A 22,281-nucleotide genomic window follows, 5' to 3' on the forward strand; every position below is an offset into this window, starting at 1 on the left:
CTGTCAGTGGCTGAACCACCAGGAAGTGACATACCTAACAGGAGCTTGTTTCACCTTTTTCAGAATGCTCTTCTCAGAATTGTTGCTCAGCCTTACTTCAGCTTCTATGGAAGGTCACTTCAAGGAAACTTTTGAAATTTATCATTGCATTTGTTGTAAAAATGCCTCTGAGAACATTGCTCTCCACAACACTTGATAGCCCATTTAAAAAGGCTTATTTGAGACTATTTTTCTGGTTAAGGCTTTGGTTGTGTTAAGGAACTAGGAAATTTCCTTCTTCTCAATACTAAGCATTCTGTAATTGCTTGTCTTATACTTCTCAACGAGGAAGCTCAGAATCAAATTTGAAGTTACACTACAGTCATTATTTTGGAATAATAGGCCATAAGTGTGATTGTAATAGGCTGCTAGAAGAGGACAATATTTGTAAACTTTAAGACAGTGCAACAAAAAGGTTTTCTTTTATCTAAAATTTTATTTTGGAATAATTTTGGGTCTATAGAAAAGTTTCAAAGATCATGTGATCTGTGCAGGGAGGTACTGGGTGGCACTGTGTGTGAATTCGCTCTGTGATACTGAGGGTGCTTCCTACTCCTGTGTGGGGGAGTTCCTCCTACTTTGTGAGGTAATAGTTTAAACTATTTTATGGTGTAGTTGTGTACACAATTACACTATATAATTCACACTGTTTATCAGTTTATATACCACTCTGTGTATCCATTCACACTCATTAGCAGGCACACTACTATCGTGTGTGTGTTAGCTGAGGCTGTGTGTAGTTCACACTACTACCCTGCATGTTAGCTTAGGCTGTGTACAGTTCACATTACTACACGGTGTATTAGCTCAGGCTGCGTGGAGTTCGCATAACTACACAGTGTATTAGCTCAGGCTGTGTGGAGTTCACATTACTACCCTGTGTGTTAGTTCAGGCTGTGTGGAGTTCACGCTATTAACCTACATGTTAGCTTAGGCTGTGTGGAGTTCACATGACTATGCTGTGTGTTAGCTCAGGCTGTGTGGAGTTCTGTGTATTAGCTCTGACTTTTTGGAGTTCACACCACTACACTGTATGGTGATTCACACAGAGGAGAATATTTGAAAACTATGAAGATCATAATTTTATAGTACTGTGTTCAGTAGTACTAAATCTGAGGTCCCCAAGAGCAGACACCATTCTTAAAAAATTGATTATAAGGAAAAGAGATACTTTCCAAGATCATACCTTTATGAGAAAGTGGGCAGAACAGTCATGTTTAGCGTTTACATGTTTTTCTGCCAAGTCTGTAAGTCAGAAGTTGACGCTACAACAAAGTTCCATGTGTGTGGCAGAGATTTCTGGTGTTAGCACTTCTAGTGTTAGTGGTGCCCAGGAGAGGCTTTTATTTAGAATGTGCAGCGAGGGACAAGGGAGAAACCATTCTTTAGGGATTTGTGATAATCCATGTGGCTAGCAGGGGACATGGCCTGAGTGTGGATCTGGCTATGTTAACCTCCTAAGCTGTGGCCAAGGATATATATTTCCAATACCCAAACAGTGGCTCTACCCATAAACGGTGGTAGATTTTGTTAATATATGGATAACATTTGGGATGGAATATCAAATGGAAAGTAGGTGCAGAGTGGTCACCTTTTGGCGGAGATGGTGGGGCAAAGCCTAAAGTGCCCTAAAGGTACCCAGGAGTATACCCAAAGAGCAGAAGTTGGTGTTGAGTTCTGGACTTACGAAGGCAGGAGCTAGATGGCACAGAGAGTTTGCTGAGTCCTCAAGAAACAATCAGCCACATAGCCCTGGCTGATGACTGACTCAGTGGTCAAGCCCAAAAAGGTAGGAAAACAAACACAGGGAAAGTAGAGGAGAGACACATTCCCACCCCTGTACTTGAAGAGGAGGAGTTTTCCCTCCACAGTCCTGGCCAGTGGCCTTGCCTTTACTCTGCCCCTGGGAAGTGGGGTGAGTTGTCTAGGCTAGTGTCTGGTAGTCACTGGTGCAGGTCTTTTGGGGCCCCTGTTTCCTTTCCACATCTGTTCAGTGCAAGAATACTGAGGAAGAGCCTCTTCTCCAGCTCAGTGTTCCCCAGAGAAAGCCATAGCAAGGCAGCCATTGCTGCTGCACACCTAATGCTGTACTCCAGCCTAGTTTTTGTCAGTCTCCATCTGCCTAGATCCTTTGCATCTTTCAATAAGAACTCAGATAGTGAGGAGATGGCTCTAATGAAATGACCTTCTAACCCCCCAAAACTTCCTATCAATTCCTGTAGTTTTAATTTTGACTTTTTTGTATAGGTTTGTGTTTGATTAATGTTTGTCTTCTTGATTAGTGAGTCTAGGGGTGGGAAGGGTGATTGCATTGTACTCCTGGTGCCTGGCCCAATATGTCAAAGTCACACATAAAACTCATGGAAGGAAATGAATCAATGAGTCTCCTAAGCCCTTACGTTCTCTCTGGGCCTGACTGTTTTCCCCTCTTACAGGGCCCTCTTGCTGAAGTATATAAAGCTCACTTGGACCACACAGCTAAAGTAGTCAACATGGAATCTGTCCTTGGAACTAGTTTTAACGTCAGTGCAGCTACCCACATGTCACGGCGCCAGCGCTCAAGTAGAGTCAGCTCTGTGCAACTGCGTCCAAGGAAAAGCCCTGTTCCAAAGAAAAAGCCTGCATTTTCCCCTTTGCCTTTTCCTGACTCCTTACTTCTAGCTTTGGGATTGTAAATTCTGGTCTTGGACTTGCTTCTCCAGCAAACCCCTTGGTGTGTCTTCTTGAACACATCTACATGCTTTCCCTGTTTCTAGATGCTCCAGGAAGGTACCGGAGTCTCAGACTAGATTTCAGGGGACAATGAAATCCTAGCTGATTGACCTCCTCTTTTCCCCACCGAGGCCACCTTGGGTGTTCTGGAGAAGTTGAAGCCAGCCCTGAGCACAGCTCAGTGAGAGGAATTTTGCTTTCAGACTTTTTTTAGAGGGTGGTGGCAGTAGGAAGGAAGGAGAGAAAAATGTTTACAAATACAAAAGCATAAGAGTAACTTTTCCCATTTCTTTAAAAGTGCAAGCATACATTTTTTTTCCCTCCCTTCCCTGGGTCTTTCTAGACTTTATTATTTCCTTTTGATACACGATTTTCTCTGGGGTGTATCTCTGAACCATTCTCGGACTCCTTCCCCTCCTATTTTATAGGAGACAGGCAAAGTCCAGCACAAAGAAAACAAACAGAGCCTAGTGATGTGCAAGTGGCCTGCTGGTCCCGGCCACCTGCTGGAAGGCATTGAGTCAGAGCCCAGCGACACTTCTTTTGAAACAGAGCAATGTGCCTGCCATCCAAATCAAAGGTGCTTATAAAAAGAATTCCCTCTTTTGGGTCTGGGTGTTTTTTCCTCCCAGTTCCAGGTCCTGCCGTCTTCCTGCTGTCACACAGGAAGGATCCACAGTCTTATTCCTATTTTGAATGGCAAAAGCTTTAACCTGTAGTACTTTTTCCCGTTCAGCTTGCTGAAGCCAACTCTGTGTGTGGTTCCAGAACCTGGCCAGTAGCTGTTACCTACAGTTTTGCCTTCCTGTTTCACTTTCTTTTCAAAAAATACAGGCTTTTTCCTCCACTACCAGAAAAGTAATACATGCTTCCTATAGGAAATCACTACAGAAATAGGCAGAAAAAAAAAAAAAAAGCATCCCCTGTTCCCCACCACCAAAAGATAAATTTGAAACATTTTATTCTAGACTTTTTTCTAGCATCCTTAAAGTTGGAAGAGTCTCGGCCTATTCTAATTATTTTCTTATTCATTAGATATTGAGGATTCACAAGTGGGATTTTATTTTTGGGTAAGAGTGTTTAAAGGAAGAGAGAGAACGAGAGAAAAATGCTGGACACAGAAGGCGCATAAACTCAAGTACTCTTGGTATAACATTATTTCATCTTTTTGAACTCCCAGATTGGTGCTTGCTTACGATATTTTATATTTAGATTCATCCATTAATAAAACAGAGAAATGATGAGTCAGCAACTACCTGGGTCAGCATCCGTCTGAGATGAATAACTTTGCACCACCTTCAGCTACTCTTCTGAATACTGTGTGTGTCCAGGAGACTGGAAGCAGTTTATTTCTACATTATCAGTGTTCTTCAAGGAAACAAGTAAATGAAGAGATGGCAGGCAGCTTCATTAGGTGCAAAGCGGAGAGTGGCGCCCCCTGTGGGCAGGCGCGTGGGGGCGCAGGGCTTGCACAGCTGCTTGTTTCCAGCTCCAGCCACCTCCTCTCCCGGCACCTCTGGGTGGGGCACGACAGGTGTAGCTATACATGGTGGCTTGTGACATGAACAGGAATCAGCAGAGCTCAGCTTGAGGTTTGCCTTGACCACATGTTTGCCTTTGCCCATTCTCCCTTTGTGGGTTGGCTTGTTTCTTAGTACAAGTGACATACAATTAAATGGTTTTTAAGATGCCTTGTAGGTCATACATTCCAGGTACAAAGTAAAACTGCATTTATAGAATTTGGAGACAAATCTCCACACATCCTTATATCTCACCCAAGGTCTCACAGACCTAGCTGACTGTCAGAGGGCGTAGGGTTAGCCATCAGCCAGGATCCTGCACCTGTTTCTTACTAGACATGAGTGACCTTGGGCATGATGTTTAACTTCTGAGCCTTCCTTTACTTTTTTGTCAAAAGGGAGTAGTAATGGGCACCTTTAGGGTTATAAGGATGCAATAAAAAATTAATTCCACAAATACTTTTTAAGCACCCACCAAATGTCTGACGTAGTTTCAGGAGCAGTTGGAAAGCAGTGAGCAAGAGGGGGAAGACGTCTCTTGTCCTGTGGAACTGCCATACTTGTTGGAAGTGAGGAAAACAGAAAATAAATAAAAATACCAGTGCTGTACAGACTATTAAAACCAGGTGAAGCCTGATACAGTGGTCCGTGCCTGTAATCTCCACTCGGGAGACTGAAGCAGGAGGATCACTTGAGCCCAGGAGTTCAAGTCCAGCGTAGGCAACATAGCAACATTGTCTCTAAAAATCTTTTTACAAAAAGAAAGAAAATGGTCAGGTAGCCACTTCCGTTTGACTGGTCAGGGAAGGTCTCTCTGAGGAGGTGACATTCAGGCTGAGATGTGAATTGTAAGAAGGAACCAACCATACGACAGTGGCTGCGAAGATATTTTAAGGGAAAGGGAACACAGTGTGAAGTCTCTAGGAAGGAAGGGGACGAGCTTTGTGTGTTGTGGCCTGAAGTGAAACCTAACTGGCTGGAGTGTGGAAGGTGAGGAGAGTGAGGCATCCAGAAGGAAGTGAGGGGGAGGGAGCAGGGTTACGTAAGTCAGGAAATCAACTGGAACAAGGGGGAGGCTTCCCAGTTCCCAGCCCAAAGGTATTCTTGAGTGAGTGGCTTATCTGTGAAAATAAGGAGAAAGAAAACGAGAAGGTTCATGAAAGAACCAGTTTCTTCTGAGTCCTAAAGGATAAAGGTAAAAAGTTCTACCAGATGCTCCTGTGCCAGATGGTTTCCATGGTGGAGAGTGTCTGCCTGCGTCAGACGGAAGCCCTGAGGGAGAAGTGGGCCCTCTGGGGAGTCTTCAGAGGAGATGCCAGCAGTCCCTGAAGGTGGAAAAGTGACTAGAGATAGCCATTAGGTTCACAAAAGAAACCTTAAAATAGATTGAGTTAGAAATGCAAATTCAGTTCAGAGCAGGTCTGCGAATGTGTTGAAGCTTAAAAGATTCCTCTGGGAGGATTGGGAGGGGGAGAAAATGAAGGCAGAGCAGATGGCTTGGTGAATAGGAGCCAAACACTCTGGGCTACTCAAAGAAGCGAGTCTTAATTAAGGGAAGAAGCCCCAAATAACAAACCTGGTTGCTCTCCATTATTAATAGTATTTTTCATCCATTTGTGACTTGGTAACAGATTCATTGTGGGCTATTCGGGTCTGAGAGGAAAGGAGCTGTGTTCCTCTTCTGATTTACGAAGTCCTGTAGAGCAGCCCAAAGGCCATTCCTTAGGATTTCAAGGAAGGCTAATGTTGTAAATGAGAAGTAATTACAGCTCTCGGTTTCCAACTGTCCGAATAGTAGCTCGGATAGTTAATTGGCTCTGCTTCTTTGGTCTACTTTCCTGAGGCTCTTGAACTCATTCTACTCCCTCTCCTATATCTTGGGGGAATTTTCCCAGTCCAACAAACTCTGCACATTTAGGTTACCTCTAAGGGTGAGTGTACCATCTGACAACAATTTATTTCCAAGCTTCTGCAGCCACTTTGGCTAGTTGTCTGTGGAGTTAAAGAGTACTAGCTGTTCATTAGCACCTGTGACATTTTCATTAGCATTAATGAGGCTCATCTGAAAAACTCAGACGCGGAGAGAGTAGAATTTTTCTGTGCCATAGGAAGTAATTGGCAAAACTTTCCCTGGCTCATTTAGGCCCTAGTTAGGAACAAAGGAGCATCGAATTTGTCCCAAGATCATACTACTATTACTTGTAAAGATGATTTTCTGGCAAGTTTGATAAACAGTATTTTCAAAGTATTTTATAAAGGAGACTTTCAAGCACACATAAAAGAATAATGTTACAATGAACTTTTATATGCTCATCACTCAGTCTCAACAATTATTCACATTTTGCCAATTGTTTTTCCTCTATTTCTCCCCTCTTATTTCTTTGCAATTTTCAGACCTCATGGTGTCTCATCCTTACCTTTTTCAGGGAATATCTCTAATAGAGTACCTATATCCCCCCCAATGCCATTGTTGTGAGTTGCATTTCCTGGGAAGCAAATTCTGAGATACAGAGTAGTGTACAGAAAGTTTATTAGGAGTGGTTTGCAGGATTTGCATCTGCAAGAGGGAATGATAGGAAGCAAGGCCAAAACGAGGGAGAAGTTGGGCTGCTAGGTAATACCTAGAAAAGACTCGGCTTGGGCCGGGCGGTGGCTCACGCCTGTAATCCCAGCACTTTGGGAGGCCGAGGTGGGCAGATTGCCTGAGCTCAGGAGTTCGACAACAGCTTGGCCAGCATGGAGAAACCCCATCTCTACTAAAAATACAGAAATTAGTGGGGCATGATGGCATGCGCCTGTAATCCCAGCTACTCAGGAGACTGAGGCAGGAGAATGGCGTGAACTTAGGAGGTGAAGCTTGCAGCCAGCTGAGATTGCGCCACTGTACTCCAACCTGGCGACAAAGCAAGACTCCTGATAAAAACAAAAACAAAAACAAAAAAACAACCAAAAACTCTGTGGAAGACTGCAATGCTGAATTCTTATTATTTGTCCAGGGTCTGGAAGAGAAGGCTGGGCTTTAATAGTCCCATAATACTCCCCTATGGACCGTCCTGTCACTAGGAAGTGAGTATAATCTTAAGGAGTGTGTCTTTCTTTGGCCTAGGGCAGTTTGAGGGCAATTTCTGGAGAGGCAAATAGCAGGTGGCTGTCAGCCGGCAGTACCCTGAGCTGTGGAGGGAATCATCTTATTTCTGAAGGGGGATCAGGATGGCTCATCACAGCATCCATCATAGACATTCTTGCATCTAACAACATTAACAATAATTCTTTAATATTACCTAGTAATATCTATCCAATGTCTGCAAATCATTATGTTAAATGAAGTTAAAACATTTCTTTAATGTGGGTCTATTCTGAGTTTTAAGTATACAAATAAACATGTGACTTTTCAAGAAGATTCTTAAACGTGCAACATTTAAAATATTTGACGACCTCACGTGTTTTTGGTTTTGCTTTTATTTTTATTTTTGGGGGACATATACCAAAAAACAATGCTCTGAACTCAGTAAACACGGGGACGTGGCAGTTTTTATTTCACAGTGGTTGAGAATAGCTTAGGCCAAGACCCTCTCACATGGCAAAGAGGTGAGTGTTTGGTGTAGAACTATAAGAGTAAGTGGTACTTGGATACTACTTCGTTCTAAGACAGCTATGAGTTACGTCAGCATCTGAAGATATTTTGCAGTTCAAACAAGATGTATACTAAAAATGCTATGTACTTTGTCACATAGACAGTCACTCACTAACAGAGCTTTTTGATGTGGTCATTTCTGCACAGTGGAAGCAGGAACTGATGAAGAGTCTCTTTGTGGATGCTGTGAAGTTATTTTTAGGTTGCTACAAAGCCTCATTTATAACGGCTACTCTAATCTTAAGAGGCTGGTGTTGGAGACCAAATAACTGGAAAGAAGTGGTATTCTAAGGTTTAGTGAAAGGTCCATAAATCAGTAGATTGCAGATGTGCATACAGCACGGACCAGACATTGGAAATGATAAAAGGGATACAGTTTTCTTTCATAGGCATTTCTATTGGAGTGATGAAAAGAAACATGGTAATTAACAGAATGGAGTGAAACAAGTAAACATGTCTGCAGTTTTGTTTTATTGTTGTTGTTGTATAGTTGGTTCTCTCTTGAGCTCTTTTTAGAAACATCACCTCAATTAATGTAAGTATGCAAGTGTCATTTCTATTTCATAAAAGTAGAGAGCATTCTTAATCACCCAGGTAATAAGTGAACAAGTTGATGGGGAATACAATCTAGACATTTTAACAGTAACTCTATTCTAGTTCTGGCAGACAATGATGCAGTTTAACAGGGGTCCAGGCTAGGGAAAGAAATAGTGTCTCACAAAAAAGACTATATGCAGTGGCTCATGCCTGCAATCCCAGCACTTTAAGGACGCCAAGGCAGGATGATCGCTGGAGCTCAGGAGTTCAAGACCAACCTGAGCCACATGGTGAAACCCTGTCTCTACAAAAAATAAAATTAAAAATAAAAAACTAAAAGAAAAAAAGTCCCTTGTAAATTTTATGGGTCTGCAGAAACATTACTTCTTATTAGTACATCTGAAAATCTGCTGTTTTTCTAGCAACCTTTGCTTTCACATATATCTTATTTTAAGTGCACACTTGCCATTCAGTGATTGCAAGTCATGTACCACACAAAATTAACAAAAATATATGTATTTCCACTAGAATATATATGCTTTAAATTCTTCAGCCTGAGGATAAGTAAATATGAGAGCATTAAAAAAAATCTGGGATACAGTTATTTATATATTATGTCTGCCAAATTCTCTGCTAATGTGCAGTTTAATTTCAGGTTTACCTTAAAATGTCACTGCTTAAAGGTAAAAGCTGGGTAACAAGCCTGTGGATAAAAATAAACAGACAGTTTATACAAAGGGAAAATACAAAGCAAGAATCCAAAGCTCAAGGAGATGTGGGTGAAAACTGAGCGATGAGCAGTTTTTGCATTTTAAGGAAAGTCCGAACTTCGCCTAAGGTTGTGAACCAAGGGGAGAAAGCAGTTCTTCTCTACATGATTAAACCTTAAAATTGTTTCTTACTGCAATACTCGAGCTAATCAGAGTGAAATTTGAGTGCTTGACCTCACAGTCAAGAAGGAAATCTTGAATTTCTACAGTTTCCTTATTTAGGTGAAGAATTCTAAAACATATCTAATGGAAAACCATCTTTAGAGAATTTCCCAGGTGATACATCATTTCCTCTGGCTTAATACCTCTGAATAGCTATTAAGTTCACTTAGAAATTTGTTTGTGTCTTAACATTGTCACCATTACTTAGTAGACACCTAGAATTTCTATGTTCCTTTAATATTAGTTAATGGAAATACTAAAAATGGAAGAAAAAATGACCAAATGACCTAGTACTATGGCTTGGGATAAGGAGACCACATTCTAATTCTCATTTAATCAATATTTATTTAAAGAATCAATTTTTGAGCACCAGGCTCTACTCTAGATGTCAGGAATAGGGTTTTGAACACAAAAACTGTGTTTCCATGAAGCTTATATTTATCATATGAAAAAGACACAAAATAAAGGAAATGTAACACAAATGGTGATTTCTATGATGAAGAATCAAGAAGGATAAAGGGATTTAGAGGATCGTTGGTTGCTCTTTTGGAAAGAACGGTCAAATAACTCTCTGAAGTGTTAATATTTGATGTAAGTCTTGAAGGATGTTGGGAAAGAATGGTCAAATAACTTTCTGAATGTTAATATTTAAGATAAGCCTTGAAGGAACTAGAATAAATTTGAGAATTTAAGGGTAGAGTATTCCTGGAAGGAGAAACCTAAGCAAAGGCCCTGTGGCAGGCATCACTTATTTGACAAACTAGCAAGGAGGCCAGGATGGTTGGAAATGATTGAGGTAGGAAAGGAGGATGAGAGATAAGAAATAAATTGTAGAGCAAGCTAGAAGCTATATTACATGGGACCTTATAGGATTTGCTAAAACTTTGGATTTTACTGATATGCAATGGAAATCCATTGGCAAGCCTGAAGAAGCACATGATATAATTTATGTTTTAGAAAGATCATTCCAGCTACTATATGGAAAACAGTGAAGAGCAAAAGTAAAAACAGAGATCAGTGGATGACTACCGCAGTAACTCAGGATATACAATGCTGTGGTGAGGTGGTAACATATGGTTGTATGTGAGATATATTATGTAGACCCGGCCAAAGTATTTCATGTGATTGTTCTGTAGAAATCTGGTTTATGTAAATGACTTTGAGAGGTGATAAAATATAGTGAAATGAGTCCCCTTTATGATATTTTATTATATAAAATTTCAAACATATACAAATGTAAAATGAATAGTATGGTGGACCTCTATGTATCCATTACAAAGATTGAACAATTATTAAGATTTGGTCAATCTTGTTTCACTGATGTCTTCCTACCAGTATTTTTTCTCTTCCTGGATTATTTTATAATAAATCCTAGACATCACATCACTGTACCATCAATAATATGTATGTCTAATAAGTAAAAACTTAAAAAAACCCCACAATATCATATACAAAATTCCACAATATTAACAAAGTTGATAATAATTCTTTATCACAATCTAAAATCAATAGGCGTTCAAGTTTTCCCAGTGTTTCCTTATGAGTATATTTTTACAGTTGAGTTGATTAGATTAGGATCCAAAGAAAGTCCACCCATTTCATTTGATCCAAATGTCTTATAAATCTCTTTATATCCACCCACCTTCTCCTATCCTTTTAATTTTTTTTTTCTGATGTCTATTTGTTGAGATCCTGGATATTGGCCGTATAGATTTTTTTTTTTTTTTTTTTTTTTTTGAGAGGGAGTCTCACTGTGTTGCCCAGGCTGGAGTGCAGTGGCACGATCTTGGCTCACTGCAACTTCCACCTCCTGAGTTCAAGCCATTCTCCTGCCTCAGCCTCCAGAGTAGCTGGGATTACAGGTGCCTGCCACCACGCCCGGCTAATTTTTTGTATTTTTAGTAAAGAAGGATTTTCACTATGTTGACCAGGCTGGTCTTGAATTCCTGACCTCATGATCCACCCTCCTCAGCCTCCCAAAGTGCTAGGATTATAGGTGTGAGCCACTGCTCCCGGTCTAGAATTTTCTATTAGATTTGACCGATCATATCATGTAGTATTTAAACATGTTTTTTTATCCTCATAATTTACTATAAAACTATGAGATAGACATAGAAGCTTGATTATATCCTTTTTTAGGGGCAAGGATGGGGGAAAATAATTCAAAGGTGGTACCATGTACCACCTATTGCATCAGGGGACACATAATTGCTAATTATCAATCGCACTTTAATGAGGTTAAAATTGATGAGTGGTATAGTAGGCTAAATAGTGACCCCACTTTCTAAAGACATCTGCAGCCTGATTCTGAACTGTGAATATGTTATGCTATGTGGCAGTAGGGACTTTGTAGATGTAATTAAGATTATAGTCCTTAAAATAGAAAGATTAGGAGGGATTACCCAGGTGGATTTAATTGAATCACATGACTCCTTTAAGGAAGAGAACCTCTCCCAGTGGAAGTCAAAAGAAGCAGAAGAGAAATATGGTAGGTGTGGAAATCAGAGCTTGCAAGCATGAGAAAAATTTGATATGCCGTTGCTGGCAGTGAAAAATAGGGTCCTGTGTATAAGAACCAAGAGAAACCTCTAAGAGCTTAGGCAGTACTCAGGCTGACAGCCAGCACGGAAATGGGACCTCGGTCCTACCACTGCAAGGAAATTCATTCTGCTCACAACCTGAATGAACTTGGAAGCAGATTCTAAGAGCCAAGACCAGCTGATACCTTGATTGGGATTTCCAAAACCTGAAGCAAATAAATCAGTCAAGCTAATCCACGCTTTTCACCTCTGAACCATGGGATAATAAATTTGTGTGGTTGTAAGCTGCTAAATTTGTGATATTTGTTAGACCAGTAATAGAAAACTAATATTAATACAAGTGAATGCAGGGATTGTCAGCCTGATTCACCTGTTATTACAAATTCTTTACCCATCTTTCATCTTCATGGTTTCAGTAGTCATTGATAATTATTGTTTAGATCTGTTGTCATTAAGGGTTACAAAATGGTGATTATTTAAGATCATTCTTTCTGTATTTATTAGCTGGAATTCTTCCTTAAAGAATAACTTTTCTTCATCCACTATTTAGCTACCTTAAAATAAATTTTGGATATAGAAAACAAGATAAATACCTATTTTTTCCTTTATTTACTAATTTACAGAATACTGAGAAGATTGGTTTGCTCATTTTTAAGAAGACCAATTAGGTTTTTTTGGCATTATTATGAATTAATGGATTGTTGTATATGCATGTTTCAACCACAATGCTGTCATTCATTTCCTTTTGATGCTTAAATGATCCCATTTGCGACTAATGAAAAACCTGTTAAGTTGGATCCTTGTGTCTTTTTGTCAAGAGCTAGTCTTGAACTCCTGGACTCAAAGTATTCTCCTGCTTTGGCCTCCCAAAGTGCTGGGATTACAGGTGTGAACCACTGTAACTGGCATACAATAGCATTTTTGTTATCTGGCATTACAACTTATCCAAGGTTTATTTTGTACATTTTAAGCCCAGACAGTGCATTGTCCATTTCCCCAAGAATCCTTTGTTCATTTCAAGTATTTAGAGAACAGAATTTGGGCACTTAGGGGCTGTTCTTGTCATTGTTTTAAGGCTATCTCAGTAGACAGAGATAGAAATTATGACTTTACAGCACACTTCCAATCCAAAGGTTACAATACACCATTTTTGCTTAACCACTTTTATTTTCATCCTTGAATATGTTTGTTAAACATTTTCAGGTGGACACAGTGGCTTACGCCTGTAATCCCAACACTTTGGGAGGCCGAGGTGGGCGGATCACAAGGTCAGGAGATTGCGACCATCCTGGCTAACATGAGGTTAGGGTGAAACCTTGTCTCTTCTAAAAATACAAAAAATTAGCCGGGTGTGGTGGCGGGCGCCTGTAGTCCCAGCTACTTGGGAGGCTGAGGCAGGAGAATGGTGTGAACCCTGGAGGCGGAGCTTGCACTGAGCTGAGATTGCGCCACTGCACTCCAGTCTGGGTGACAGAGCTAGACTCCATCAGAAGAAAAAAAAATTCATTTCTAACATTCATACAATTAATTGATTTTATTATTACTAATAATAAGATTGATGAAATTGGTTTAAGATGTCTTTGCAGGTTTTGTTTTCTCTTTTTAGAATTTATTCCTGTAAGAAAGTACAGTCAAAATACTGAATTTTATTTTATTATTTTATTTTTAACTTTTATTTTAGATTCAGGGATACATGTGCAGGTTTGTTATATAGGTAAATTGTGTGTTGTGGGGGTTTGCTGTATAGATTATTTTATCACTCAAGTAATAAGCATAACACCCACTAGGTAGTTTTTTTATCCTCACCCTCCTCCCACCCTCTACCCTCATGTCAGTCCCAGTGGCTACTGATCCTTTCTTTGTGTCCATATGTACTCAATGTTCAGCTCCCTCTTGTAAGTGAGAACACGTGGTATTTGGTTTTCTGTTTCTATGTCAGTTTGCTTATGATAATGGCTTCCAGTTTCATCCATGTTGCTGCAGAGGACATGATCTTGTTCTTTTTTATGGCTGCATAGTATTCCATTGTGTATTCCACATTTTCTTTATCCAGTCCACTGCTGATGGGTACTCAAGTTGATTCTATATCTTTGCTATTGTGAATGAACATATGTGTGCGTGTGTCTTTATGGTGGAACAATTTACATTTTTGGGGGTATATACCCAATAGTGAGATGGCTAGATTGAATGGTAATTCTAAGTTCTTTGAGAAATTGCCAAACTGCTTCCCACAATGACTGAGCTAAAAATACTGTATTTTAAAGTGTTAAATAATATACTTCATGATGTGGTCATGCCACCTATTTTAAATATAGTCTAATTTACTTGTTTTTGTTTTTGTTTTATTTTAAGAGGTTATAGTTTTGTTTTTGTTTTAATTTTGTATTTAAATGTATAAACATTTACATGACTCTATGTAAAAATAAATCAATAAAACAAGGGGCATTCTGAGAGTTCTAGCTTCTTATTTCCTTTCCCTACCTTCATTGTCTGTCTTTAAAACTTTTTTAGTTTTATATCTGTCAATTTTTAATTTTTAAAATATGAACAAATTATGCATGCATATATACATGTGCATATATATAGTTATTTATAGTCTTTCCTCACCTAAATAAAAATTATTCTTTTTAGTATGCAATTTATCTCACTTTTTTGTTTAAAATATCCTGCGGATCACTTCATGGTAGTATATAGAGATCTTTCTCATTCTTTTTCATAGCTGGACAATATTCCATAGTTTACTCAGAGTAAATTTATGCAACCAGCCCCCTTTTGTTGGACACTTAGATTGTTTCTCATCTTTTATTATTATAAATAGTGCTGCCATGAGTAGTCTTTGACCTTTCTCTTTTCCTATTTGCTTGTGTATGTTTGAGATATGTTTATAGAATGGGGTTGCTGGATCAAAGAGTAGTTGTTCGAGGCATTTTGGTAGATATTGACAAACTCCACTCCATGGAATCTTGCAATACCATAACCCATTTTTGAGAATTGTTTGGTGAACACTGACTACTTTTGCCATTTCTTGGCTGTGTAGTTATTGGCAAACCATGCATACTCATTGAGCATTAATTCTCCATATGTAAATCATGGGTAACAATTTTTTTCTTAAATAGTAGGAGGATAAAATGTGAAAAGTACAGAAAGGAAATGCCTGTTATAATGTGTTTAATAGATGTAAGCGTCCTTTCTTAGATCCTTCCAGTCGTTGATTTGATACATGTATCTTGTGAACCACGTGCCAGATGCTATTCTAAGAACTAGAGATCCAGCAATAAGCAGACCAAAAACTCTTTTCTTCAACGAAATTAAATGAAACAGAAATTTATAAACAGATGAAAAAAGATACATTCAAATAGTGCTATGAGCCAAAAAAGCAAATAGGGTAATGGGAGAGATAGTGGACACAGTCAAGAGTTTTTCTGTACCTAAATGTTCTCATTAAAAAATATGATACATATAATTTAACCTATTACACAAGATTGTTTGGAAAATGAAATGAATTTCTGGAGATTTAGGTGTTTTAGAAAGTTGCTTAGCAATTGTTATCCTTGAGGAAAATAATAACACAAAACATGCTGTATTGGTGTCCTGGGGCTGCCGGAGCAAAGCACCACAAATAGGGTGGCAAAAACAACAGAAACTATTGTCTCACAGTTCTGACAGCTGGGACTCTGAAATCAAGGTGTCAGCAGGGCCATGCTCCCTCTGAAACCTGTAGAGAAATCTTTCTTGCCTATTCCCCGCTTCTAGTGGTTTGTGGACAACCTCTGTGACATTCCTTGGCTTCCAGATGCATAACTCCAACTTTTGCCTTCATTGTTAACAGGGTGTTCTCTTTGTGTCTCTGAGTCTTCACACAGTTGTCTATGGACACTCATCATATTGGATTGAGAGTCCACCCTACTCCAGTATGGCCTCATCTTAACTTCAGCCATACAGCTGCAATGGCCCTTTCGAAATAAGGTCATATTGTGAGGCACTCAGAATTGGTACTTTAATATGTCTTTTATTCAGGGCATAGAGGCACAATTTAATTCATAACAGATTACATTATGCAAAAGGCAGGATTTAAAACAAGCCCCAAGTGTCTTTCTGGTACAGTAATAGAAATGGAGATGACCAAATGTGAGGGACTCTGACTCTTTCTCCTAAGGGGTCTGAGTGAGGAGGCTCCCAACAGAGTTGCTTTAGCTGTCAATTTAGCTTCCACGTGACTGGTCATTCTATCTGGTTCCTTCCTCCCTTTCCCTGGGCACCAGATCTTCACATTTGTCCTTTTTTTCTCCACCCCCACCCCCCCGCCCTTCATACACTGGCGTGGAATTTTTAGGGAATAAGTTAGTTGTTCTTGCGAACATGTTAGCAGATAGTGCTCAAACAATTAAAATTTATTCCCTTTCTTCCTAAAATGAAAAAAAAAGTTCATAGTTATTTACAATTACAGCAATAATAAGGCAGAACAGAAAGCATAAAGGAGAGATCAGCACACACCTGGGAAAGAGGCGATCACTGTCTGGGGACTGTGCTTCAGAACCTGTTCTCTGTGCCAGGGTGTGCCTCTGTGTGCGAGAATGTGTATGCTGGTGTGCGTGTCATCTTTGTCTGTGTCTTTATCAGTTAGGAATACATCTGTCTGAAAGTAATCAAACACCAAATGGGGGTGGATTTAACACATAAATGTTTACTTTTCTCACATTTCATGAGCTCTGGTGGTAGCTGGTTGCTGATGATTCGAGGTTGCAATGATGTCAGGGCTGAGACTCAGCTGTTTTCTTATCCTTTCCATTATGGTCTGATAGTGGCTGATGCAGTTCTAGCCATATTTTTGGTAAGCCAGGAAAGAAGAAAGCAGAAATATGTCACTCCTCCTCTTTTGTCAGGAAAGTAAAATTTTTCTTGAAACTATACTGTGCCTTTCCTTCATCACAGTAATTAGATCTACCTGTCTCATTTTCAGTTAAAAAAAATAAAAAAAAACACCTGTTTCTAGTTAATGGAAGCCTTAGAATATGGATAACAAGATTGTTCAGGTCAAGGTGTGGCAAATCATGATCCATGGACCAAATCTGCCCACTGCTTGTTTTTGTAAATAAAGTTTTACTGGGACATAGCCACACTCATTTTTCTACATAAATGTTTTCTATGACTGCATTTATACTACAACAGAACTGAGTGACTGAGACAACAGTCATATGGCCTACATATCCTGAAATGTTAACCATGTAGTCCTTCGTAAAAAATGCTTACTGACCCTTGGATTAGCTCAATTCATGATCCATAGACTAAGACTGGGCACATTGTTTCCCCGCCCCAGCCCCGCCAAAAATGGGTTTTATTAACAAGGCAGAAAGTTGGAATGGATGTTGGGTTGTCAATTAAAGATGTTTGCACGGTCCTGTTGGTAGTGGAGATTGGGGAGATCATAGAGGAAAAACTCAAGGTTAAAAGTGAACCAACAATTTACAGAAACCATGGTTTATCCCTAATTTCATCATCCACTCTTTTAATCAACGTTCTCTTCCTGTTGTGGCTTTTATTCCTTCTGCACTACTCTCTACCTCTAACCCTTAGGGCCTCCTCAACAATCTCTGAAGATTTTGCTTTCTGGAAGGTTTTCATTTTACTTATGTATACCTTAGAGTAAATTTAAGGCAACATAGTCCTTTCTATGTAACATATATTTTAAGCCTCCATTTATGGGGAAAAAAATTTTAGGCTCTAGAATACATGGGAAGAGGCCTTGCTTCTCTTCTTCCTTCCTTCATTTGTTCCTTCCTTCCTTCCTAGTCTATCTCTTCTTTCCTTCCTTCCTTCCTTCCTAGTCCCTTCCTAGTTCCTTCCTTCCTTCCTTCCTTCCTTCCTTCCTTCCTTCTTTCCTTCCTTCTTTCCTTCCTTCCTTCCTCCCTCCCTCCCTTCCTCCCTCCCTCCCTGTCTCCCTCCCTCCCTCCACAGGTATTCATTAAGCATCTATACATTCCAGGCTTTGTTCTAGGTGCTGGGGATACAGCGAGAAGACAAAGTCCCTGTCCTCACAGAACTTACATTCTACTAAGAAAAGCAGAGCATAAGTAAGCCAGCACATAAAACACAGCAAAACATCACATAAGAATGAGTACTTTAAAGAGAACTTAAGTGGGATGAGGGCATGGATCATGACAAGGGTGCTACTTTCAAGAGGGAGGCCAGGGAAGGCTATTCTCATGAGGAAGCACTCCAGCCTAAAGACAGTGAGGCAGGGAATCCTGCCTATACCGAAAAATGGATTCCAGGCAGAGGGAAATGCAAAGTCCCCGAGGCAGAGTTTTGATTAGAAGAGTCAGCGCTAAGGGTGGGCAACGAGTGGCAAGAAGAATGCCACAGATGAGACTGAGGTTATAGCCAGGAGTTAGGTTACACTGCGACTTGTAAGCCATAGAAAGATGTGAGTTTATTTGAAATAGGGTGGCAAGCCATTGGAAGATTTTGATTACGGTTATAATGTACTTGGACTGATATTTAAATGGATCCCCTTGGATTACTTTGGGACAGAAAGCCCATTTCCATATATACGCTATAGAAATAAGCTATGCTCCAAATAACATTTTGGTCAATGATGGACAATGCGTACAACGATGGCCATCCAGCAAGTTAAGGTTAATTTATTATTGAAGAAAGAAATAATTTTTTAAATTAATTTAGTGTAGTCTAAGGGTACAGTGTTTATAAAGTCTACAATAGTGTACAGTTGTGTCCTGGGCCTTCACATTCACTCAGCATTCATTCATTGACTCACTCAGAGCAACTTCCAGTCCTGCAAGTTCCATGTATGGTGAGTGCCCTATACAGGTGTACCATGTTTTATCTTTATCTATATTTATCTATATCTTTGTCTATATTCTTACTGTACCTTTTCTATGTTTAGATTTTTACAAATATTCCCTTTGCACTCCAATTGCCTATAATATTCAGTACAGTCACATACTGAACAGGTTTGTAGTTTACGAGCAATAGGCTGTACCACATAGCCTAGGTGTGCGGTAAGCTACGCCATCTAGGTTTGCTTAAGTACGTCTAGGATGTTGGCATGATAACACAATTTCCTGACAACACATTTCCCAGAACATATCCCTGTCATTAAGTGGCACATGAACTGTAGATAACATGCTGAGTTGTGAAAAGTGCTTTGTAAACAATGAATTTCTTTTCATTCATTTAATGAGTAAATATTGAAGAATAGCTCTATTGTGTTCCCCTTTTTTAAGATTTGGGGATACAATGAATGAGACATAATTCCTAACCTTGTGGAATTTATAGTCTAATGATTGAGTTTTAGAAGTAAAATGATGATTCCAACTAGTGTAGTCAGTCCTATAAAAAGGGTCAACATAGGCGGATGAGTAAGCCCATGGAGAAGAGCCAGAAAACCAGACTGAGGTGGACCAAGAAGGAAGAAAGATGTGTTCACTTAAGATGTGTTTTGAAGGCTGGTCTGTGGGGTCAGAGCGTCTGAGTTTGCCAGATAAATACAGAATACCCTGTTACATTTGAACATTTGAACTTTAAATAAACAACAGATAATTTTTAATGTAAGTATGTCCCAAATATTGCATGGGGCCTACTTTATTTTAAGTTCTGGGATACATGTGCAGGACGTGTAGGTTTGTTACATAGGTAAACGTTTGCCGTGGTGGTTTGCTACACCCATCAACCCATCACCTAGGTATTAAGCCTGCATGGTGCATACGTATACTAAAAAGGCATTCATTGTTTATCTGATTTCAGATTTTACTGGGCATCCCTTAGTTTTTATTTCCCAAATATATCAAATCCTAGAGAATATCCTTTATGGGAGGATATGCAAGTAGTTGAGTAAACACAGAGTTCAGAGTTGAAGACAAGCATGTTGAGAGAGAACTGGGTTCATCTAAGTAGGTTGGGCCAAGTTTGCAACCTATTGTCAGGATGAAATCCAGCAGACACCCGTGAAGGGTTGTAAACAGGGATGTGACATACTCAAATTTTATGTTTAGGAGAAAACACAAAACTCTGGTTAAAGCATAATGGGGGCTGCCGAAGGGAAACCATAGCTTGATGAGAGGAAACACTATAAATAAGTCATTTTAAGATGCTAGTTTTTAAATTTTATTTTATTAAAAGATTTCGCTTCTTTCATATTCCTCTGAGGAAGGGTTTATTATAAGCTCTTCCTCATTAGTCTATACTAATTTTATTCCTAAACCAGCAGAAAAGAACTTTGAAAAGAAAATTCTTTAACAAGAAGCAAACACAAGGTCTCACAAAATGAGAGCTTCCTTGCAAAGCATGCAGAACGCTTCCACAGGAATTATCTCATTTGCCCTCACAATCACTCTGCAATTTCCATTTTAGGAGGTGAAGGGATTAAGTGTCAAAAGCTTCCTTTCTCTCAGTTGCTCGGTCTGACCTCAGGCAGGGACCCCTGAGGGTTCTCTGACAAGCGGAAGGCTCAGGGGTTCTTCTGAGGCCAGGAGGACAGCGCTGTGAGGAGGAGGCCACACTCTCTCCAGGCAGTGGGAAAGGCAGGCCTCAACTCTTCAGCAACAGCAGTGCCCAAAGTTCAGCCTGACTTTGAGGCTGATTCATGAGGGCTGACTGTAATTTCTCTGGAGATGAAAATGCAAAAGGAAATTTCTCATCAAGAACAATGCCGCCAGCCACGAAAATGCTGAAGCAAGATTCCCTTCTAGTAATTTGTCATCCATATTATCTTCCTGTCAGAAAGTTTTGGCCTATAAAACCTGTTTTTCTTCACCAAATCTTGTTTTTTCTTCTCCCTCTCCCCTTTCTCTGATTATCTGTCAGCCTCCTGGTTCTCTTAGGGTGTTCTTTATGTGATCATTCATTCAGTCATTCACTATTACTATGATGACTATGTGTATGAGTTTGTTTTTGTTGCTATAAAGGAATACTTGTGGCTGGGTAATTTATAACAAAAAGAGGTTAATTTGGCTCATGGTTCTTCAGGCTGTGCAAGTATGACACCAGCATCTGCTTGGCTTCTGGTGTGGCCCAGGAAACTTTTAGTCATGGTGGGAGATGAAGACGGAGCAGGCAAGTTACATGACGAGAGAGGAAGCAAGAGAGAGAGGAGGAGGTGCCAGTCTCCTTTAAACAACCAGCTCTTGCACAAACTAACAGCGAGAACTCACTCATTACCATTAGGAGGGCACCAAAACATTTGTGAGGGGGCCGTCCTCATGACCCAAACACCTCCTGCCAGGCCTCACCTACAACATTGAAGATTACATTTCAACATGAGATTTGGAGGCAACTAACATCCAAACCGTATTGCTATGTGTATTAGTTTGTTCTCACATTGCTATTAAAGACCTACCCCAGACTGGGTGATTTATTTCAAAAAAAGAGATCTAACAGACTCACAGTTCCACATGGCTGGGGAGGCCTCACAATCATGGCAGAAGGCAAAGAAGCAGCAAAGGCATGTCTTACATGGCAGCAGGCAAGAGGCCATGTGCAGGGGATCTCTGCTTTATAAAACCATCAGATCTCATGAGACTTATTCACTATTATGAAAATGGTATGGTGAAAAACCCACCCCCATGATTCAATTACCTCCCACTGGGTCCTTCTCACAACACGTGGGGATTATTACAATTTAAGGTGAGATTTGGTGGGGAACACAGAGCCAAACCCTATCACTATGATTACTATGATGACTTCAAACATGAGGCCTGTTTCTGACCTAATTAATGAAGAATAAAATGATGGTCAAAGACTTCTCCTTACCAAGGGAAAGTTATAATAGTTTGAGAGAAAGAGAGAAATAATAATAATAAGTAGCAATGATTACTAGATGTTGGGAACTTTATATACATCGATTCTAAGAACTTTATATGCATTAATTCATTTAATATTCACAACAATTCTATGAGAAAACAATAATTATCATTACCATTCTACAGATGAGAAAACTGAGGCAAAGACGGTTTCAGAGAATTGCTTGCAGTCTCAAGGATGGTGGAAGAGCTAGGCAGAGATAAGCAGTCTGGCTGCACAGTTAATTCTTAACAGTGTGCTTTAGAAATATGTATCACGTATCTAGAGATAATATGTTTTTCTACAATTCATTTGTGTAATATAAAGTTCATTATTTAAGGATCATTTTCTATGGGTATTTACACCATTGCATAGATGCAAGGATAGAGGTAGCTTGTGTATTGTTTGTCAACAGACCATCTAATCCAGATCAGAGGTGCCAGGTGTATACATGGGACAGCTGTATCTGCTAGTCTGAAATTTTAATGGGGTTTTGGGTTAAATATTGAGATTTTAGATTCTTCTATAATAAGAATTTAAAGCTATGAAATGATCAATTAGGACAAAGA

The sequence above is a fragment of the Chlorocebus sabaeus genome, chromosome 27 (assembly GCF_047675955.1).
Source record: "Chlorocebus sabaeus isolate Y175 chromosome 27, mChlSab1.0.hap1, whole genome shotgun sequence".
NCBI classification, from domain to species: Eukaryota; Metazoa; Chordata; class Mammalia; order Primates; family Cercopithecidae; genus Chlorocebus; species Chlorocebus sabaeus.